Here is a 23,361-nt window from a genome sequence, read left to right as displayed (position 1 = left end):
AACCCCAAAGAAAGTGCCAAGACGATGCAAATGGGCTGCAAGGCAAAAAGCAGCGACTACCTCCCGTCAAGTATATTTTCTGAGAAATAATTCTTACCGGGTTTGGTCACTATTCTAAAAGATAGTTAGTTCATCCTGGTACATTTGAGTCATAATTTGTTGAATATATTGCTTAGCGGCATGGAAAGAGATGCCTCCTTTAGTACCATGAGTCAGAGTCGTACCCTTTTTGTCGAGCCAATCTGCCTGATCGTTTCCATATAGGTTGCAATGCCTAAGGGTTCATTGTAAGGTAACACATTTTTGATCAGATCTCAACAGAATCAACAGTTGTTGACACAAAAACCTCATTTGATAGTGGAGCCTGGATAGGGTTGACTGGTTGAATGGCAGCCTACGAATCTGATAAGGAGCTATATTTTCAAATTTATTTTAGGTGACAAGTTAGTTGTTCAACAGCTCTATATACATTTCTCCAACTTCTGCGTAAAAACTAGTGCCGTACATTTGAAACTGTGCCGAAAAAGAAAAAAAGTTTTGAGTAAACATTAGGGTGGGTCGATTTTAACTTTTTTTTAAGAACCGTAAATGCCTGTGGTCGGAAAAGTTGTGAATCGTTAACAAATATTAAAAAAAAAAAGTTTTGAAGTTAAGATATATTTAGTGCCCTCTTTCTCGCACAAGGCCCTCTAAGTTTCGCCAAATACGTAAAAAATACAGCATTTAATTAAAAAAAATAGGTATAAATCTTTTTAAATCGCCAGTAGGTGAAAACAGTTTACGCTGAGTCTCTTTGCTAAGGGAAAAATTATCTTCATATTGTATGATATTTCAACTATCTGTCAGGCTTTTGAAGTTTCGCCAGACATGTAAAAAATTGCATTTAAGTTTTTATTTAAAAAATTATGTAATACATTTTATTCTATTTGGCTGTTTCAAAAACAGTTGCACTGTAAGACTCTTTGTTTTTAAACGGATATGTGACATTGTGTGACATTTAATCCTTTCTCTAGGCCAAATAAATTTGTATAGTTTACACTATCTCTATACTTTAACCCTTTGAAGCAGAATTTTTATTTAACGTGTTTTTAAAAGTTAAAATCCTTTTAGAACTTTTTTTCCCTTCAGTAACACTACACCATGTACCAACACGTTAACAAAGTATTCAAATTGCTGTTGCAAGCCTCTTGTCGGGAAAAAGATCTTTCGCCGTCGATTCAGTGTCGACAACGTTTTCATACAATTTTCAAAACATATCGCGTCATATAGTGAATAATAATAATCTTACTCAAAACTAAGTGCGTCTAAATTTAGCTACTTTTCTAATCTTCACATTTGGCAATTGCCTGCATTTACAGTCGTCTCATCCAATTAGGTTGCAAATAAATCGATAGTGAATAACTGACTTGTATTCAAATTTAGATACAGAAAAACGGAAGTTGATTCGTCTCTCTCTGTGTGTATACAAGGTGTTTCTGAACACTTGGACAAGTCTATAAGGGGTGATAGTACATATCAGGAAAAAAAAAAATAGCAAAAAGAAGGGTCCCAAGCGTTTTCCGAAGGAGATAGGTGCCATTAGTTTAGGGTCCATGGGGTTAAACCCCAAGTTTAGGGTCCAAAATTTTAAATCATCATAAAAATCGGAAAATTGGTCGATTCGTTAGCTGTTTTCGTTAAAATTATTCTTTTTAGCAATATTTTCTTGAAAATGAATTTTGAAGATGTAATTTAAAAAATGCCGATAGAGGACGCTTTAGACTGTGTAATAACGAAAAACCTATTTTTTACCGCTATTCTTGAATCTAATTAGATTTTTTCTAATGCTTGGACTTAAACTTAAATTTTCAGCTTAAAATCAGAATCATTGGGCGTGATTAAGCCGCGCAAACTGAACTGTGTTCAAGATTTGAAATACACTCTGTCATACACACACACACACACACACACACACACACACACACACGAAAAAAAACACATTAACCCAGAAGAAAATGAGTTATCTTCACGAAACTTAAAATGGATGTCGCATATGATAATCTAAGAAAATGATTACGAATTCAAAACAAAAGATTGTTTTGTTAAGAAGTTATGACACAATAAAGGCTACAGAACCATAAGTTGTACAACCTCCTCTAGCAGCTATACAAGACAAAACACTGCGAAGTATGGATTGAAATAGGCTACCTGTGACCACTGGGACTAAATCGGGATTCATCGTTGAAAATAACATGCCTCCTTTCTGTCACAGTCCAGCTTATCAAGTGCAGCGAAAATCCAATCATTGAAAATCCAATCCATCGCAATGAACGCGGGTTCGAGATACCAGCGTAATCAGGATTGTTTTTCTTGATACCATCAGTTTCTTGAAAGCTGTTAAACGGCATGGAACTAGTATTAGCGACCTTGTTGATATGATAGTGGCTGCTCTTATGATGCCCGATTTTTGCGCTCATTTCTGTTTCTAGAATGCCTTAACCGACCGCAGTGGAGTGATTCATTCATTTTCACTTACACTAAGCTACTACCATATTGCTTCGAACGAAGTGGCGACAGATACGCCCGTACAACCAACCTGCTTCACTGAGACCTACTGTACGTCCCTTTAAAAAGTCCAACAATTGTTCGTATACCTCTGAAAGGTCGTCCTAGTCACAATAGCGTCCTTACAACTCGCTTTCACACTTTCAATAGTACCTACCTGCGCATCTTGTATGCGCATAGTGCGCTTACCCTTTCGTCACTGGATACGAAATTTAAATCATCTGTTACCAAACTACATTCCTGCCGAGTATGTTGGTAATTTATTCTTGATGCATACATTTTTTTTGTGACAAAGTATTTCAACCTTTGAAAACATTCCAGTTTTCGCTACTTAACCATTCCCAACAATTCCGATTTTGAGCTCAAAATTTAAGTTTGAATCCAAGCATTCGAAAACATTTAATGAGATCTGAAAACAGCGGAAAAAATAGTTGTTCGTTACCCCAAAGTCTAAAACGCCCTCTATCGGCATTTTTTAAACTACATCTTCAAAATTTATTTTCAAGAAAAACCTGGTAAAAAGAATAATTTTAGCGAAAACCTCAAAAGAATCGACCATTTTTCCGTTTTTTTAAATGATCATTTGAAATTTAAGATTCTGAACTTTAATGGGGCCTATCTCCTTCAAAAGACGTTTGGGACCATTATTTTTACCACAAGAATCTTATAAAGCATGCTCTTATGCATTTGATTGTCCTCTCCTTTTTTTTTTCTTTTGACATGTTTGGAGAATGTCAATTTAAGATATACGTAATCAAGAACTAAAAGTAAATTTATTTTTTTCTTCTAAATGGGTTATATATGTTGGTATGGATTTAAAAGAAAATAAAATGATGCAGTGGGACCCCCGATTTTAAGTTGTACGTTTCATACATTATCACGCTTAACATGTAATTTTCTGCTGATCCCTGAAAATTTCACAATACTGATAATGCTAAAATATTCCGAATGTAATGTAACCCTTTTTCAAAAATTCCGCTTAATCCGTTTTTGTACAAACATATCAAAATCATTTTTCACCTATAAAACTCGTCCAAGCGTTTCTTTTTTCTTCCCCTTTCTTTCTTTTTTTTTTTTTGAAGATAAATTTGCTTTATATCTGTTAGAAGCCGCTCTGTAACTCTTTCTATTCTTTTTGTAGATTGAACAATAGGAGGAAACCTGCGTTCCGACAATCTTCCTTCAGATAAATTGAGGACCAGAGCTTTGACGCTCTTCATCTTGAAAATCTTCCAGAAGTTGATAACACAATAGCATCTCATCTAATCACGAATTACATTGGTATTTGATTTACCACTAGCTCCTGATGAGAGTAATGAAGACGATAAAAAAAATAATGCAAGATGTCCCCACAGCTAATCGAGCGATTCAAATCATAAAAACTCTAAAACACTTTTTATTTGAGAATTCGTACGTTAAATTTGCAATTAAACTAAAAAACGAGTTTACGAAAAATTGTTAACCCTTAACAAGGGAGGTGCAGTCTCTCAGGCCACTCAAAAGTTCATCCGATCGCCCCTATTTCATTTTCAGTCCGATTGAATGTTTTTTCCCAATAGCTTTATATTTTGTGACCTTGAACATCCCCCTTGCTTATCAGTATCTTTAGGCAAGTGCATCTGGTTTAAATATTCATTGCATTCTTTATAAGCGATTTGTGATACCGCACCTCCCCTTCAGTGTTACTATATTCGGCAGTAGTAGATATTAGGCTTTTTACGTTAGAGCCACGGATATAGGTACATTTATTTTACTCGCGTTATGCGGAAGAGATGTTAATTATTCTAGATGAGGTTGAGAGTTGTTTGAAATGTTCACAAACGTTACGCAATGATGTTCTAGGAACAATGAAACCTGAAATATCCCTCGAAATATGACGTGAAATACTTATCGTTAAAGGGCTGTCAAAATGTTCCCGTAACTTGATATAATCAATTTTCTGGTACTAAAATGTTCTGTATATATTAAACAATTAAAATAAAATCTTTAACGAATTATAGATTCATTTTTATTATGAGTAGTTAGTTATATTTACTGCAGCATATGATTTTCTTGAAAAATCTTAAGACTCTAGAAAAATTTCCTCGGAAAAGGTATATTTCGATTCAAAGTTCAAAAACATTTTCTACCGTGCTAATAAAAGTTCAAGGAACACCTGAGGAAAATTACAGGAATGTATCTCAATTACACGATTTAAAAAAAAAAATTAAATAGAGCGGTTTCTGAGACCTCACGTCCACTGTTACGTCCTACTTGTTCACCTCCCCTGTTACGGGTTTATATAGAACGTGCTTTTTTGGGAATTAAGTCTAAGAAATTTTAAAAAAATATTACAGATTTCTTTCACAAGTTCATGGGTAGGGATCAATATTTAAACAATACACACAGTTGCATTTAAACAATACACACAGTAGCCCAGTCTCCGACTTTACTTTTTCCCGTCTGGTACGTCTTTTATCACTAGTCCGACAGAAAACGTAAAGTCGGGGTTTCACTGTTATGGAAAAAAAATTTTGCTCCTTAGAAATTTCCTTTTCCTGCCCAGGGTACGAACCCCGGGTTCCCGTGAAAAAGGTAGAACCTGGTCATCTATCTGTATAATATTTGTAAATCAAAAATCATAATTTTTCAACTATGACGTTGTTACCACAAATGTGCAATGGAATAATACATACACACACACACATTATATATATATATATATATATATATATATATATATATATATATATATATATATATATATATATATATATATATATATATATATATATATATATATATATATATTTGTGTGTGTGTATTATTCTCATTACAACAAACACATACACACACCATAGACCTATATATATGTGTGTATGGTGTGAATGTATTTGTTTCCCACGAGACTGTAATCGTAATCAAAATCGTAATCTGCATATCATAATTGTAATCGATTACGTTTCTTGCATAATCTAATCTTCTCTGTAATCGTAATTACGTTTTGGCTGAGGTTTATAATTGTAATTGTAATTTCCTATTTTTCGGACTCGTAAGCATATTCGTAATCGATTACATTTTCTCGTAATGGACTCCAAGCCTAATAGATTCTCTGGTGCTGAGGAATCGTCAAAGTGGGATTTTTGTATCTCTATTGGGAGGAGGAAATCATCGGGAGGGATTTTCTTTATGAAAATCCACACTTAACGTCGGGTCTTTCGCAAACTAGGCACAGAGATCCTTTGATGCTCAGAAATTCACATAGGGTTTTTGCCTCAAATGAGGGTAGGGGAGCATCTTCACACTTAAACTTTTTTGTGTGAAATGCTCCCTTGCTTAAAAATTGCGAGGGTTCGGTTTTTACCGAAATATGGTGTCTACAATGTTGTTGTTTTTTTTCTACTAAGTTATTCTACAAATTCGCGAAAGCTCCCTTCCTTTGTGGTCTATTATACATCTATCGACCTCCATAGTGAAGTCTTTCTGCGTTACCAAAGCATCATCTTCAAGTGCACTTGCTATTACTGCACTTTTTCGACTCGAAACTCCACATCTATCTAAAGATGTTGCCTATGCTAATGTTTAAAACTAGTGGTACCCGCACGGCTTTGCCCGTAATAGAAAAATTAAAAAGGCTTTAGGTTAGCCTGTATATTTACAAATAATGTATAGTGAATTTTCTCGCCAGTTGGCTTGTACCTACGTTACGGTTCCACGTTAGGATAATTTCGTAAATAATGTATGGTGAATTTTCTCGCCAATTGGCTTGTACCCATGTTACAGTTCCACGTTATGATAATTTTGTATCTCGCCAATCGGCTTGTGCCCATGTCACGGTTTCACGTTATGTTAATTTCGCAATTTACTCGTCCATCTTATGATAATTTCTGTTCTTAAAACTGGAATAGAAAAAGAACCGCATCAAATTTTCGAAAAATCGCTTCGAGGTGCACACTCCCATGCTACAAACTAACTTTGTGCCAAATTTCATGAAAATCGGCCGAACGGTCTAGGCGCTATGCGCGTCACAGAGATCCAGACATCCTCCGGACATCCAGACAGAGAGACTTTCAACTTTATTATTAGTAAAGAAGTCACTTTGAAGTCGCTTATTTCGTCTGAATACAAGGTAGGATTTAAAAGTAATGAGCTTACGTTCAAAAAGACAGATTTATTGAACTGATTGATACAACTGACTAATAGTTTTCAAAAGAGGCACCCACTGTATCAATGCACTTATATAGGCGGCTTCTCCAAGACTCAAAGGTATCCCTGAAGTCCTGTTCCGTGATTTCTGCAAGGGCTGCCTTGACGTTTATTCCGATGCCCTCGATGGTGTCGAAACGTTTTCTTTTTAGCGCTGATTTTAAGTGCGGAAACAAGTAGTCAAGAGGCGACAAGTATGGACTGAAGGGAGGCAGGGGCACCACTGTTTCTGTTCTTTGATCAAAACTCCCGGCAAAAGTTACGTGCAGACATACGTGCATGTCCAACTCCTCGATATCAATGCGTTGCACCGTTGTCTTTGATAAGTTCAGGGCTTCTGCTGCTTGGTAGAGATTAAACGCCGGTCCGTGTGCAAAAATTCACGCACTCGCTGCACTCTCATGTCAGTACTTGTCGACGACGGGCGTCCAGACCGGATTTCGTCAGTCATCACTTACCAGCTTTGTGCTGCTTTTTGACTTGCAAATAGGACAAACACTTAGTATCAAACGCCTGTTGAAGCATTGCGAACATTTCGGAAGGACACTTGCCCAACCGGAAGTAAAATTTAAACTCTCAAATAAACTTTCTATATATATGTAGTTTATTTGCCAATCCGCATTAGAATACAATTTCCCTCCCTTCTGCTGCACAACTTCAATCCGAAAGTGTAGCCTCAGCAATGAGGGTTGTAGCCTCCACTATAGCCTATCTCATCAGTAGAAGCTTGTTTATCCGGATCAAATTTGTAGCGTCTAAAAAAATATGTTCACACAGATAGTTTTAAATTATAGTAATCTATCAAACATCAATGCAGCTGAACTATAATGATAAAACGGTAGATGATTTATTCAAACAACACGCATATGTTTCAACCAGAACACAGTATGCAAATCTTCTATTAAGAAATTATATAATTTTTTTTTCTAATTTCTTGTACACAATTCAATGTAATTTTGATGTAAAATATGGTTTTTGTCGAAATGAACAGTCTGCTTGTTAAAGTACTTGCTTTGCGTATTCCCTTATTACCCAAGATATCCGAATTTTTGATCATCCGAATTGCCTTTGGTTCCAATTAGTCCGGATGGTTCCAATTAGTCCCATATTACCCAAAATATCCGAATTTCTGCTCATCCGAATTGCCTTTGGTTCCAATTAGTCCCGTATTACCCAAAATATAAGAGTTTTCGATCATCCGAATCGCCTTCGGTTCCAATTAGTCCGAATGCTTCGAATTAGTTCCATATTACCCAAAATACCCGAATTTTCGATCATCCGAATTGCCTTTGGTTCGAATTAGTCCGGATAAACAAAGGTGGTCTGTGTATGATTTCACTTTAAGCGGTATCATCTTTGATTAGGTTTCTACTGGGAAGCGACCTAACTAAAAAAATTTCTCCAAAACATCACCAATAGCATACTTTTCCCATAAAGTATTTAAGAAGGATAAAGTATCTCTTCTCTTATCTTCCTTTTATTAAACTTTCAAAAAAGAAGAAAGAGTTGAACGAAACGGACGTGATTCCCCCAAAAAACACGTGCAGGAAAAAGAGCAGCGCTTGCAAAACTCGGCATTTGGCATAGAGCCACGAGAACTCTTTGCAACAAAGACTCACTTTTTCACCATTTTCCTTTTGTTCTCACTCGCTTTCTGTGTTTGATGTAATGCAATGGCGACATACACCGTTGGTCAGTTTCGGTTGGGAAGCAATCGCTGTAATGGACTTTGCCAGCGTATTCACTGCAACGCCCGGAAACTGAGTCCGTGACTATATATTTTATTTACTAACCCTATTTTTTAGGGTTCTTTTCGGTTCCTGTTTCGATTAGGACCTTTTGTATAGAGATTAGTTTCAGATTCCTTTCTTATGAATTTGCAATTTCTGAAGAAGAAAGATTTTCTTGTTCTTGTGCAGTGCGATTTTGCGAGAATAACTGTGACGAACAAAATTTGAAGCATCAGTGGAGGAACATTTTGTATTATTTAGCGAAAAACTAAATTTCGGATATTTCTAGTAAACAGTGGCATCAACCAGAATCTTCGGAAATAAAATCAGGAGAGACTGTTAACAAAGAGTCATCTAACACGTGGTTTTAATGTACAATTAAATATCCCTTATGGGCAATTCCATTTAAAAAGACGTATCACCATTTGTTCAAAATACCATAAAAAATACCTCCAAATATAAGGTGAGTGTGTTAAATGAGGCCATTCCCCTGTTTTTTGACGTTGGATAGCAAAAATTTGCTAGATTGTTATTTTACCGTCTTCAGAGAGCATAACTGATGATAAAGCGTACTAACAAGTAGTTCGTTTTTAACAGAAAAAAAGTGTATCAAAGGTACCAAGAGTCTTGTCAAAATTTCCTGTTCCTATTTTAATAGAAATTTTGTTTCTTTACGGTTCACTGTAGTTAAACAGAAAAAAAAGTTGTTAACTGGTCTCTAGAAAGCTGACTTTGTGTAGTTGACGAATTCAAAAAGAAAAAGAACGCTGGGTACCGCAATCTTTTCCTGTGTTTTGTTAACCCTAGAAAATTTGATTATGGCTCAATAGGGCCCCATGGTTTGTCTTATTGCAGCCAAAGAATCGGCTTGGCTGGGAGATGTGATCCTGTGCTGAATACGCTGCACATATGCGCACGAACTGCGCACAGGAGTGACCAAATAACAGAAAACAAAGATTTATCAGTGGGCGAGTGTGACACTTAACCTTTCTTCTTTTTCTCTCACATTAATATTAATGGTTTGAGAAAATTTTTGGGGCTCAAATTATTTATTTTAATTGCTTATGCATTCTTTTACTATAATCGTCAATATTTTTAGTTTTATTAAAGCTTTTCTTTTTTCCTGATCTTGGGGTATCTTTCGGGTTTAAAATTCAACTTCCGGTTCTTACAATATCATTTCCGGTATACGTAATTGGGTATAATTTAGTTTCTAACTATTGTACAAGCAAAAATGAAACATTTTTGAAGTCCTTAAAATCGATTATTTTGAATAGTAGAATAAAATGAAAACTGATTGTTTTTGGAAAAATTGGTCAATTAGGGGCAGTAAAGGCTATTAAGAGCTAAAAACTAGCAGCCATCTGAAGTAGGGCCACAAAACTTTGTGCTTTTCTCTAGACAAAGACATTGTTCGCTATTCAGGTTCAATACCGAACTATAAATCTCCACTATGCAAAGTACCTCTCATTTTAGTTGGCTTTATACTTTGTCTATATTATCTTAAGTAAATGTAATAGTGAGGCATATGAAGTTTCGTAGAAAAATAGTTTGTATTCAATTAAGTTACAGCAATGTTTATACACCGGAGGTATCATCAATTTGTAGTAACACCAAGCAGTTTTAAACAAAACTTTAAGTCCTGCTTTCAGCACGCCGACAGTCAGTTATTCAATCCAGAGACTGCAGTTTCGTATTTTTTATGAACTCATCAGTTTGTAATGAATAATAACCGACCTGGGAGTAGATGCCATCTCATTGAAGCTGAGAATGTCAACAAACAGGTAGCTAAAATAACTTTAGGGCATCAGCTAGATCCCGCAGCAATTGTAACGGTTCAACTCGTCAATTGATGGCAAAGCTTGGACTTTAAGCAGTAAGTTAGATAAGTTAAGTAGAAGTTCTGCCTTAGCCCTTAAGCCAGGGCTAAGGCAGAACTACCATACCATTGCTGTGGACTCTCGCTGGTGTGTTAAATTTACTTTAGCTACCAGTTTGCGGGCAATCTCTGCTTCAATAATATGATATCCGTTTCCAGCTTGGTTACTCCTTACTCCGAACTGATGAGTCCATAACAAATGCGGAACTGCAGTCTTCGGATGGCATAACTAGACTGTCGGTACATTACATGCGCCTTAGGGGAGGGGGGGGCTGGTTTAGGTGCTTACTGCTTCATTTTAAATGTTGAACTTACTGTTTAATTTTAAATCGTGCTTCCAATGCGCAATATTTTGTGAGTTATACTTATCGCCATATTTGCAGCGAATTTCATTACAATGATAAGAGCAGCTGATAACAGCGTCGTCTTCGGAATTGTCATGTATCAACTCATACGTATATTTACATTCATCTAGTATTTTTCATTACTTTTCTTTTTCATTTAATTTAAACCAAAATTAAAAGCTTAGTAGAAAAAAAATAATTTGAATTTTGACCTCTTGAATTCAAATTATGTTTTTCGCAATCACGAGTGTGTGTGTGTATATAGGCGTGTGTGTGTGGGGAGGGGGAATGTGTGTTTGTGTGTAGGGGTTATGTGTGTGTAGGCATGTGTGTTTATGTCTGTGTGCAGGCATGAGTGTGTGGGTAGTTGTGTGTAGGTGTGTGTGTATGTGTTTGTGTATGTGTGTGTAGGCGTATGTATGTGTGTGTATGTGTTTGTGTGTGTGTGTGTGTGTGTACGTGCGTGTATGTATGCGTGTAAGTGTAGGATATTGACGCAACCTGGAGACGGTTTTCGCTAAAGGAGCAGCATCGTGAGGCGGCCGGTCGACGGTGATGCTGCAGAGGGTGCTGGCGGGAAAATAAAATGATAGGACCTCAAAACAGTCAAATAAAAGCAATAAGTAATCGTGATTTAAAAAAAAAAAAAAAAAAAAAAAAAAACCTGCACCTTTTGTAAACTCCTTAATATTTTTCATTTTCTGTCTTTTTTTTTTACATTAATGCTTTTAATTATATGTCTTTCACGTTTTGAAACTAATAAAAAACACATTTTTAGTATATTTGGTATATTTCTGAGACGAGATTTTCAAACATATAATGTTTAACTTTTTTTCTTTAATTGTGCCTAGGTAAATTTAACTTTCGCATTTAATCTGTATTATCTCTCGACTGTTTTCAAAATAAAAAAGTTAGAGCAACCGAAATTTCACCGAAATCTTTGCTATGTTTTGTATGTAACTTTCGTCGAACGTTATGAAAATTAAAGAGCTTTTTTGGGCGTACATACATAATTCTGAACCCCAAGTTTAATAGAAAAAATGTGTAAGTAATATTGTTACAAATTTTGTAAGTATTAATTATTTTTATGATTAATTTGTTGTAATCTGGCTAAATTTGGTCTTTATTCCATTGTTTTTCATCTAAAATATCTCAGTAACGTAATCTGTAACTAGTTTCTTGTAATGTACATACAACCACCTAACATTTGACTGAAGTATACGGTCCCTTATTTCTGATTGATAAGATTCGTGAATGAATAAAAAGAAAATATGAGAAATTGGTAGAATATAGTAAAATTTTGTCGAATCTTCTCTAGATTTATAAATAGCCGGGCGTTGTGTGAATGAAGGAGAGTTTGCGGTGGAATTACGGTAACCGGGTCGCGGCGATAAATATTTCATTCTGGCAACACGCTACCTTACCTTGGCGATGGAGCAATTTTGGTAATCCTACACCAAAGCTGATTTGCTATTCGTTTGGCCAATCAACAATTTCAGAATTCACCTTTACAAAAATTGTAATTTATTTGTCCAATAAATCTTTTTTTTTAAACTCCATAGAATAATATTTTTAATTTTCTCGAAGGTTTTTTTTCTTAAAATTGGCAACATACTGGGCTTTTTCAATTTTTAGATCTTCGAAACATTTTATGAAATTTTACATCACGAAATGTTTGTCACTTTTAACTTTTTTAAATTTTAGAATTAAAAATTAGTTATTCATACCTTTTGGATATTTTTTGGAATGTGTTCGCAGTAAGTTATGTTTTATTGTTCTATCTTAAACTTAAAATTTATTTATTATAGTTATAACTAATTCAGTAAGTTAGAATTTCATTTTTAGTTATGATAACGTTGTCTGAATGGATCTTTTGATGTGATTTAACTTATTTAGTAGATCGTTTTCAGTCTTAATTAAACAATAGATATTTTTAATGGCTTTTTCTCAGATTATTTCAGACTGATGTCGTGTTCTACCCTAATTTTACTGTTGTTAAATTTTGGTAGAAATTTATGTTTCATTTCAATGTTCTACAGGAAATTAAACATGTTGATAAAAAGTGTAACACCATACACGTCATAAAGCTTTTCGTTCAAATACATCATGATACTTTATTTCTTTTCCTACGTTTCCGCTTCTAAATATTTTTTTTTATTTAAAAAATGTATCAAATTAAAGGAAAAAAATGGATTTAATATTACTGCAATGGGAACGTAAAGAGCATTATCGGAAAATTTTCATTTTTAATTCTTTTACGCATTTTTGTCATGCATTGTACTTTAGCTTTCTTGTACAAGTTTGCTTATTTGCTTTCCACTGGAAAAAAAAGTCAAATTCCATCATTTCGCTATTGTTAGTATCGAATGATAAACACGTGTCTCTTTTAATGTCTCAAAAATTCATCTCTGTAGATCTGAGCTTTATATTCCCACGTTTATGCTAACATCTTGAAAAACGTTACCTCTCATTAGTATATTTTCCACAAAATTAATTTCGAAGTAAGAAAAATGATATAGTTCTATAAAACAAATAGGCTTAATGGGGATGTTTCGATGATTGGGAATCTGGCACGATCGTTTCATTTTTGGAGTAAATAATATTATTTTGGTAACCCTGCTGATTTATAGTAACCCTATGTGAATAGACGTTACGGTTCTCTTTGTTTAGATATTCAACGAAAAATACCTCTCTCGCAGGCACTGTGGTCAAAAATGGATGCCAATGAAGAAAGATCGCAAGATTCCCAATTTTCGAAATCTTCCCGGCTTAATCATTTGTTTCTTTCCATATTTTGAAATAATTTAAAAAGGAAAAAAGGGTTTTAATGCTTTTTTTTTCTTTACGGTTGCGATCAGAGAAAGAAAAACAGTTGTAATTACCAAGGTGATAGTTTAAACAATCCGAAGATCCGTCCCTTTTCTTTGGGTCAACTCTCATTGGATAATTTCCTTTGTTTACACTGTAGTAATTTGTTTACTTTAATCGTAGGTGCCAAATTTGGCAGTTTTTTAAAAAAATACGCCAACGCGACCCGGTTACCGTAATTCTACCGAGTTTGCTTTCTAACTGTGGAGTTTCCTTTCACGTTGCGCTTCGAAAGTGTATATTAGCCTTTGCGTTATGTTTTTGCGTATTTTGATGTAAATACGTGTGTTGCCGTTGAGTTTACGGTGTTAATTGATATTTGCCTAACTGCTATGGTTAATTTAGCAGTTGCTAACGATATTTCTTGTACATAGTCGTAAATAAATCTCCTGTGTTTTCTCAAGAATTGTGTCGTCATTTAATGAAAGTTTGAAAATGCATCGAACTCGTATTAAGATCAATAACGCCTACCTGCAAAATCAAACTCTTCATTTTTATTTACTTTGAACGATTCTTACAATGCCAGATGTTAAGTTTTTACATACATTTTTTATTGTCTGCGCGTTCAGTAGTTATACTGCCATGTTTTAAATCTTTAAATGTAATCTCTACATAGTATAAAATGAAGTCCCCAAAAAGCGTCTGTGTGTTTGAACTCGTAAAACTCGAGAACTATCCGGCCGATTGCGCTGCAATTTTCACAGTTTGTTCCTTTAAGTCCTGAGAAGGTTTGCAGACCAGTTCGAATAAAATTCGATGAATAGTTCTTTTTTTATTCCAATTTACGTCCAATTTTCACATAAATTCTCAAATCTGGGGGTGAAAAATTACTTGAACATATTAATATTACATATCGTTAGAAAGGGTAGAATTTTTCGCGTTCTACGCAATTTGTTTCAATGCTCTAACTTTATTAGGACGGGAGTTATTTTCGTTTTTAGCTCGAATTTTTTTAGGCTTTGCTGAAATTTAGGTACTACTTTCTTCATTAAATAAATCAATAAAATGAAGGAATTGTCCCACAACTTTCTTTTTGACGCCATTGGAAAAAGCGACCTTTTTTACTCCAGATCTAACTCGACCTATGGTCGAAAAAATAAGCTTTTATCTCGAAAGGAAAAAAAGTTACAAGCCTTTTAAAATCAAGTTTAAGAAATCTTGATTCCATTCAAATTGTGAACCATTTTTTTCCGCATTTTAATTCCTTAAACTTATTTTATTTTGTGTTTCCATGGTTACGTATTTTAAATTCATCTTTCTGGATTTAATTTCTTAAAAGTATTTTAATATCTGTCGTTATTGTTTGGAAGGGAAATCGTGATGTTTTTTTTTATTTATTTTTTGCGCCTGATTGTTGAATATACGTCACTTGACACAATTTTTATTTTCAAGGTGGTCCGAGCGAAGCCGGGCAACGCAGATAGTTATATTATAAAAGGTTTTACAACCACTGTTACCACTCTTAATCTATAAAACTTAACATCTGTATTATAAAAATATATTTTCCTGTTTTGTTGACTTTGACAGTCGCCTGTGATGTATTACTTAATAACAAGTCACTGCCTCATCTAATAGAACAACATTACAGTTATTACGCACTTCTATAGACTTGTAGTATATTACTGGCGGGTTGAATTATCCAATCCGCTTTGCATCAATCTCGCAACTTAATGAGGAAATGGCCGTTTGACTGCAAGTGGTGACGTGTACATTTGGCAGTCATAATGACACACCACATTTGCTGCCTGTAGGTGGTTATTCAACATGGAATTAATTCTCGGATTAATTTATCACGAGTGTAAAGGATCTACTGAATAACCGTATTTCAAGAAAGAGCTTTTAAAGTCTGAGCGGACAATGACATTAAAGTATTGACCGTATAATGCAGAAACTAATTATGTTTCCTAAAACTTTCAAATTTTATATTTTGTTTTCAGATAGTGACTTTTGTATTACACGTGATTGTAATAGAGTGTAGCTTTAAGTATCTAATAGTAAGTATATATGGTGAATTCCAGCGGTAACGGAAAGACGGTTTTTACAAAAAAAAAATCGATGGATTTCTGTCTGTGAGCATATCAAAATACATATTTTTTCAAAAACTGATGCATAGACTTTTATACACATCATGGTAAGTTGCTAAAAAAGACAAAACCAATAATTTTTTTGTCAGGTACTTTTTTTAATAAAACTTAAAAAACGGTAACGGAGTATTTTGAGTCCATTTTATTTATTTATTTATTTTTTTGGCTTATTCAATCAATTTCAGTGACAAGAATTATTACTTTTGACTGAAGGAAACAACTCCAATGTATTCGTAAATATAAACCAACTAGTTGTACCCGACGCGCGTTGCTACGCCAACAAAAAAATACATCATTATACTGATTTTCATGACAATCGGTTGAACGGGGCAGAAGTTGCTACTCTGCAGTGCCACCTGGTGGCGAGTGGCTTCAATGAGCATATTATGCTCCTTCTCCGTGGAAAAATACATATATATAGCAACTTTCATAATAATCGGTCCAGGTATCAAGTGAAGCCGTGACTATGCTCAAATTTTGTACTCACGCAGTTTGCAAGATCAATCAATCGCTAAAAATATCAAATAGAAAAAGTTTTAAGTTCCCCCGTTGCATGAAAAGCCATAAAACAATAAAGAAAGAATTTATTTGTTCAAACTCAAGAAAAATGGTAACAGCTAACTTCTTATCAATGAGATCTTTCACGCGAATTAATTTCTGCAGCCGATAATTTTATTCGTATTTATCCAGTGGATTGTGACTTAAATTGGAATAAAAAAGGAAATATCGATCGGATTTTTGTCGAACTGGTCTATAAACATTCCCAGTACCAAAAATAACAAACGGTGAGAGTTTCAGCCAAATCTGTCGGGTAGTTTTTGAGTTCATGGATGACATACAGACAAACATTCATTTATATATATATATATATAGACAATAATTAATTCTGATACAAAATTTCAGAGTTCTACCTAAATAAAGATTTATACGACATTTCCTATTTCCAAACAAAGTCTATTATAACACGAGAGATGATAGAACGCCTACCTTTGTCATTAAATTGGAGTTGTAATAATGTTTGCTGGTTTTCAGTTCATTGGTAAGGAATGCCACTAAATATTAGATTTGTGAATATGAAACTTGGCAGAGCGAGAATATCTGAAAGTATCTCTTCTGGTAACAGAAACTATTTTCATGTATTTAGTACGGCGAAACTGATTAAAGTAATCTTTACTAATAATAAAGCTGAAAGTCTCACTGTCCGGATCACTCTTTCTACCTGTCAGGATCTCTGTCACGCGCATTGCGCCTAGACCGTTCGGCCGATTTCCATGAAATTTGGCGCAAAGTTAGTTTGTAGCATGAGGGTGTGCACTTTTTTTCGAAAATTTGATGCGTTTCCTTTTTTATTCAAATTTTAAGAAAAAAATTATCACAAGATGGACGAGTAAATTACGAAATTATCATAACGTGGAACCGTTACAGGGGAACAAGCCAATTGGCGAGAAACGAAATTATCCTAACGTGTAACCGTAACATGGGTACAAGCCAACTGGCGAGAAACGAAATTATCATAACGTGGAACCGTAACACGGATACAAGCCAACTGGCGAGAAAATTCACCATACATTATTTGTAAATATACAGGCGAACCTAAAGACCTTTTAATTTTTTCTATTACGGGCAAAGCCGTGCGGGTACCACTAGCTTCTTGAATATAGTAAGTCACAGCAAGAAGCTCGTCCATGGCGAAATGCAACTACTTTCCCCTAAATAGAAGTCCCTCGCATAACACGGCACTTGTATAACACTGTTTCGATATCACTCGGTGAAAAAATTACGATTAAATTTCAACATTGATTCGATATTGCAGAGTCAGTATGAACGTTGAATATAAAAGTACGTGGTTTTGATATAACGCGATTTTGAAAAATTGAATTTCCTTTTTGTTTTAAATTATTGTTAAAAAACATCAAAATTTGGCAAACGATAAAAAAAATAAATAAACAAGCACATTAAAAAAAAGGAGCAATGGCATAATAGGGTAGTTTCCTTCTGTCAAAAGTATTACTTTTAGTCATTGAAATGGATAGAATGAGCAAAAAAAAAAAAACTCTAATTTGAATTCCGAAACTTTGAATTCAAATTATGTTTTTCGCAATCACGAGTTGCGACAAGACTCGGCTGGTTAGAGTTATTGTTTCTAGAAATGGCTCCCCAGCCCAAGCATGTCCCTCCTCCTGGGTGGTTACGTGTATATAGTTGTGTGCGTGTGTGTGTAGGCTTACGTGTGTGCACGTAGGCGTGTGTATGTGTGTAAAGGCGTGCGCGCGTAGGCGACTGTGTATGCGCATGCGTGTGTAGGAGGACATGGACGCCACCGCCCAGCAAAAGTGGATTCCGGGGGACAGTGCTCAGGACCAGCCGCGCCGCCGCCGGTGGACGGTGGTGCTGCAGGCCTGGTCCAAGCTGAAAAAGGAACCAGGACATCAAGGACTGTCAAGTGAGAACAATAAGCAATCGTGATTGCTTAAAAAAAATACATGGACCCAGAAAATACTTTGATTTTCCCAACAGTTTTTTTTAAGTTAATTTTTTAAAGTGTCCGATTTTTTCAAACAAGGCGTGGTCTTTATGACGTCACAAATGATGCACTTTGGCGTATTTGTTTACCGCATTTCCACGTTATGATAATCAACAAGCGAATCAAATATTGCGCTCTACGCTAGCTATCAACCATATCGTTGCCAATACACGTGAGTAAAGATGCGAATTAAATATTTTGTTCTGTGAACGGCAACATTGAATGGCATTTCATCATTTGTGATGTCCCACGACAGACGTGAAAACAATGAAAGCGCACCGATTTAAGTTTTTTTTTTAAATATTAAACTTAAATAAATTATTTAAAGAATGGTCAGATCCTATGCTTTTAAGCATGCTCTTTCAGAAAAAAATACTTTTAAAATTTTGGAAACGACCTCATTCTATTTATATTTGTTATATTTGAGAGAGACAAATTGTTACACAGAATAAGTTAAAAAAACATCTTTATCTCAACACATAAGTTAGAAATCCGAAAGTTAAAAATTAAAAAGAGAAACAAATAGAGTTTTTAAAGTCAGACACTACAATAGCCCTAAATTCTTTAATAGTTTTTTTTTTATTTTCGGCAAAAAACTAAGAATCTCTGATTTCTTTTATGTAACATTCAAAAATATGGAAAACAAATTTTTGAGATTAGAATGAGAAAAAAAAAAAAAAAAAAAAAAAAGCTCATTTAACAAAATAGTTTCGGTCAAAAACAAAATCGTTTGTGATTCTTTCTTTTGGGTAAAAAATAAACCTTTTTGAATTTTTCTATTTCCAAAGAGTTTAATTGAAGAAAATCTGCCTTTTTTGGTTAGGCATTCACATGTGCCTTACATTCCCCAGTAGGCGTTAATTGTTCAAAATTGAGCAGAAAATGGTTCAAAGCATGAAAAGCTAAGTTTATATCTGCTGTTCTCTCTGAGATCTTTCAAACAAAATGTGTTTGAGTGAGGTGGGGGAGGGGGGGGGGGGCAGAAAAACTAACAGACAGAAAGACTGATATTCACACATCTCTGTGAGTCCTTCTTTTTATTTATTTTTTTTTCTATTTTTTTTTGCATTATTTTAATGACTCACTAAGTCTTCTTTCATGTTTTTTTCCCGGAAAGAAAAACTTTGACTTTGGACGGTTCTACGAGGACAACTAGACGCAAGAAAATAATTTCTATATTTAAGTCTTTTAAATTTTACTTATAGTTATATTTCTGTAGTGTATTTACAGTTCTCCAATTATAATGAGTTTATTAATTTTTTAAATTGATGATTCTGTAATAAAAGCAACTTTTAAAAACTTTCGTTTCGCTTTTATCAAATCACACATTTTCTTTAATCTTTTGTGCCATTCTGGTGTATTAAAAAGAGATTAACGTAGAATACACCTGTGTAAGTTATTTGAATAACATATTATAATATGTCTCTAGCGATTACTAGAGACGGCCAAACGGATTTATATAAATCGACAGCGTCTGCGGGCTAAATTATTAAATGTTAAATATAGAGTAAAGACCTTTGAGTCTGGAATTTGTCTGTAATTGAAAATAATTGAGATGAAAATGTTGGCCAAGTTTTGCAATGTCGTAAAATGTGTACATTCAGATGAGAGCTCATTATTTATTCAAAGAGTAATTCTTTAATGCCAAAATATTCAACATCATTATTTATTCAAAGAGTACCTTTTGAATGATAAAATGAATGACTAATACTTGAGACAATTATTAAAATTTAAAATTTACGCTTCATGCAATGTCGAAAGTTTTGTGAATTTCAAAAAATAGTTTTTGCTATTGAAATAGCGTAATTTTGTTATGAAGTTTAATGCATAAAACTGTTTTTCGTTTCATTTCTTTGTTTTGAATTTGAGCAATATTGCGTATTTAAAAAAAATCCTTGTAAAATTTAGGGAGGGGGGTTGAAAATAGTGTATTTTTACGAGGGTTGCGCAGTCGGAAGGAAAATGGCCGATTCCGATTCCAACTCCTGGATTTTGAAACGTCCGACTCCAACTCCAACTCCGGCTTTAATATTTATTTATTTATTTATTTATTCAAATCCCCCTATTCATGGGAAGGGGGAAAACCCGTAAACAGAGATTGAAATATTAATTCTTTTTTACGAAATTTTCGCGTTGTATTTCCTTGTGAACCTAAGATGCAGAAATTCAATTTGGAAATCAAAATTATCCAACAGTTGCGATTTTAAAAGTAAAATTATTTAAAAACCCCATTTTTTAAAAAATTGAAAAGGATTAATTTGTTCCCTTTCAATGTGAACAAACAGATGTTGATCGAATCCTGTGCTTTCAATTCTTTAAAGCTGTAGCTTGAGAGAAAAAGGAATAAATAAAACCAAAATTATATTAATTTGAATTTTTGGCATCTTGAATTCAAATTATGTTTTTCGCAATCACGAGCGGGTGTGTGTATGTATGCGTGTGTGTGTTTGTGCAGGTGCATGTGTGTGTGTTTGTTTAGGCGCATGTGTGTGGGTGCGTGTTTGTGTGAGTGTTGTGTATGCAGTGCTGTGCGTGTAACCGCGTGTGCGTGTAGGCAATCGTGTGTGTGTGTGTGTATGTAGGCATGTGTGTTTGTATCTGTGTGCAGGCATGAGTGTGTGTATGTGTAGGTTTATGTGTGTGTGTAGGTGTTTGTATGTATGCGTGTGTGTGTCACTGCAAAAAAAAAAGCTGTTGTTTTTACAGTAAAATACTGGCAGCTCACATTCTAAAGAAAAACTGCAAAAATTACAATTCTAAACTGTAAAATTTGCAGTAATATACTGTTTTATAACAGACTTTTACTGTGAAATTTACAGCGATAAACTGTAAAATTAGCAGTAATATACTGTCTTTTAATGGAGTTGCCCTGTGAAATTAACAATGATTAACTGTAAAATTAGCAGTAATATACTGCTTTTCAATAGAACTGCCCTGTAAAACTTACAGTATCAAACTGTAAAATTAGCAGTAATATATTGCTTTTTAATGGAACTGCCCTGTAAAACTTACAGTATCAAACTGTAAAATTAGCAGTAATATACTGTTTTAGGAATGACTTGACCTGTAAATTTAACAAAGATAATATGTAAAATTAACAGTAATATACTGTTTTGTAACGGAATTGCCCTGCAAAATTAACAGTATCAAACTGTAAAGTTAGCAGTATTATGCTGCGGAATCAACTGAATTGCACCATAAAAGCAGCAGTAGTATACGGTTTTATAAATGATTTGTACAGTAAAATTAACAGCAGTAAACCATAAAATAAAGTTATCAATTTTTATGCAAAAGGGTTTTTCACCCTATCGTTGTCTCTTTTCATAGCCGAAATCACTGCTTTTACAGCTGAAGAACAATATAGAAAAGTAAAGCATTTGATTCTGTATGTACGTTGTAGAAATTAGCCTACATACGAAATCTGTTCCTTTTCTAAAGTTTTTCAACAACAAAAATAATGTTTTAGGCTATGAAAAGCGACAAATAAAGAAATATAAAACACTTTTACATAAAAATAGTTAACTGCTGCTAAATATATGTTTTATTGATATTGATTTCCTTGTACACAAAATAAATCAATGCCCCATCTCAATATTTTATAAACACCTGTTAAAGAAGAAAAAGTGGTGCATTTTCATTTCTACAAAAAACTTATAGCTCCATTGCAGACTTAAAAATTTACAAATAGAAGGAAATTGCAAAATATGGTCTGAAACTTTATTTTAAGAACAGTTATAGCTTTTTCATAATACAAAACTTTTTAATCCATGAAGATAGTAAAAATGAGAAAGTTTTTTATGTATAACTGAAAATACTACATCGTATCTTCACTAAAAGTACTTTTTTCATTATTGTAATGCTAAAATGTGCATCATAACGTGGGAAATGTTTTGCAATATGCAATCCATTAAACCTTTAAGTTTATTTTAACTTTATGCATGCAATTATGTGCATTTATTTTTCTTTTATGATAAAACAGAATATTTTCACGGTTTTCTTCTTTTTTTAATGTTATAAGTTGCATTTGGATCTACTTTATTTGAGAAATATTAGTAACAAACTAATTTTATTTCACACCATATGTGCAGTATACAGCATTTAGATTGCACAGAATGGTTTTTATTCTAAACTGATTATTATAGATTAGATAATACTTTATCCTATTAACCTTTTGAAGTTTACATAGATGAAAACTATAAATATGTGACGGTTTAAAATTCCAGAGCTACTAAACAGAAACAATTTTTTACTCGGTATAATAAAATCTGCAGGTTTATGAGTACTTGTATTAAAAGTTAAAAATTGGTTTTACTACTCCAAAAATTATATAACTTTATATTATGTTATACTGTTTTCATGAGAAAAAATGAAACATTCACACCATTAAAAATTGCCAAATTGTTTTATTTCGTATACATCACCTATAAATATCAATTAGTAGTTTTTACAGTGAAATTTCAGAAATTCATTTAAAACCGAATGCTAATTTTTTCAAGGTCAACATTTTTTTTTTAATTACAAACTTGATTCTTCTTTATGACATCTTTGCCGACTTAGGTGCCATCATTAGGCCTTATATCATGAAAGCATCTGTCAAAATAAAAATTGTTAGAATCTCATAAAACTTGTGGACACCAAAAAACATTCATGGAAAAATCAAATTACGTAGGTATAAAAATACGCCCTAAAATGATTAAAGTTATGAATCTGAATGATCTGAAATTAAGATTGCCCTGGGAAGTTGCTTTTATTTTTAAACCGCTTAACATATACCTAAATTGTAATTGAATCGTTTATTTCAGGAACCAGTTAAGCGCTAAATATGTTGTTTTAAGGAGAAAAAAAAACTGCTGTGCAGCAATTTGGAAACTACGCAATTGAAACGGTGGTTTATTAGTGTCTAATTAAAATAGACCTAATCTGAATACTTTACATAAGAACTCAAAAAAGAAAAAAGAAAGAACATAATCTTACATTTTATCTTACATGTCAAGAAATGCATTTATACTGGTTTCTGAAATACAATTTAAAAAAATCCTTCTAACTTTCGGTAGTTTTGAAGGATTTTGTAATACATAGGAGACCGTTGATTAAGAGTAATATTTATTTTTTTTCGATCGGATAACTGAAGTGATCGGTGATTAGGAGAATATATATCTTAAGGATAATAAAACTTGAAACTAGTTTCTTCTTATAATAGGCT

This window comes from Uloborus diversus, chromosome 7, assembly GCF_026930045.1.
Source record: "Uloborus diversus isolate 005 chromosome 7, Udiv.v.3.1, whole genome shotgun sequence".
NCBI lineage: Eukaryota > Metazoa > Arthropoda > Arachnida > Araneae > Uloboridae > Uloborus > Uloborus diversus.
This window is presented reverse-complemented; position numbering follows the sequence as displayed.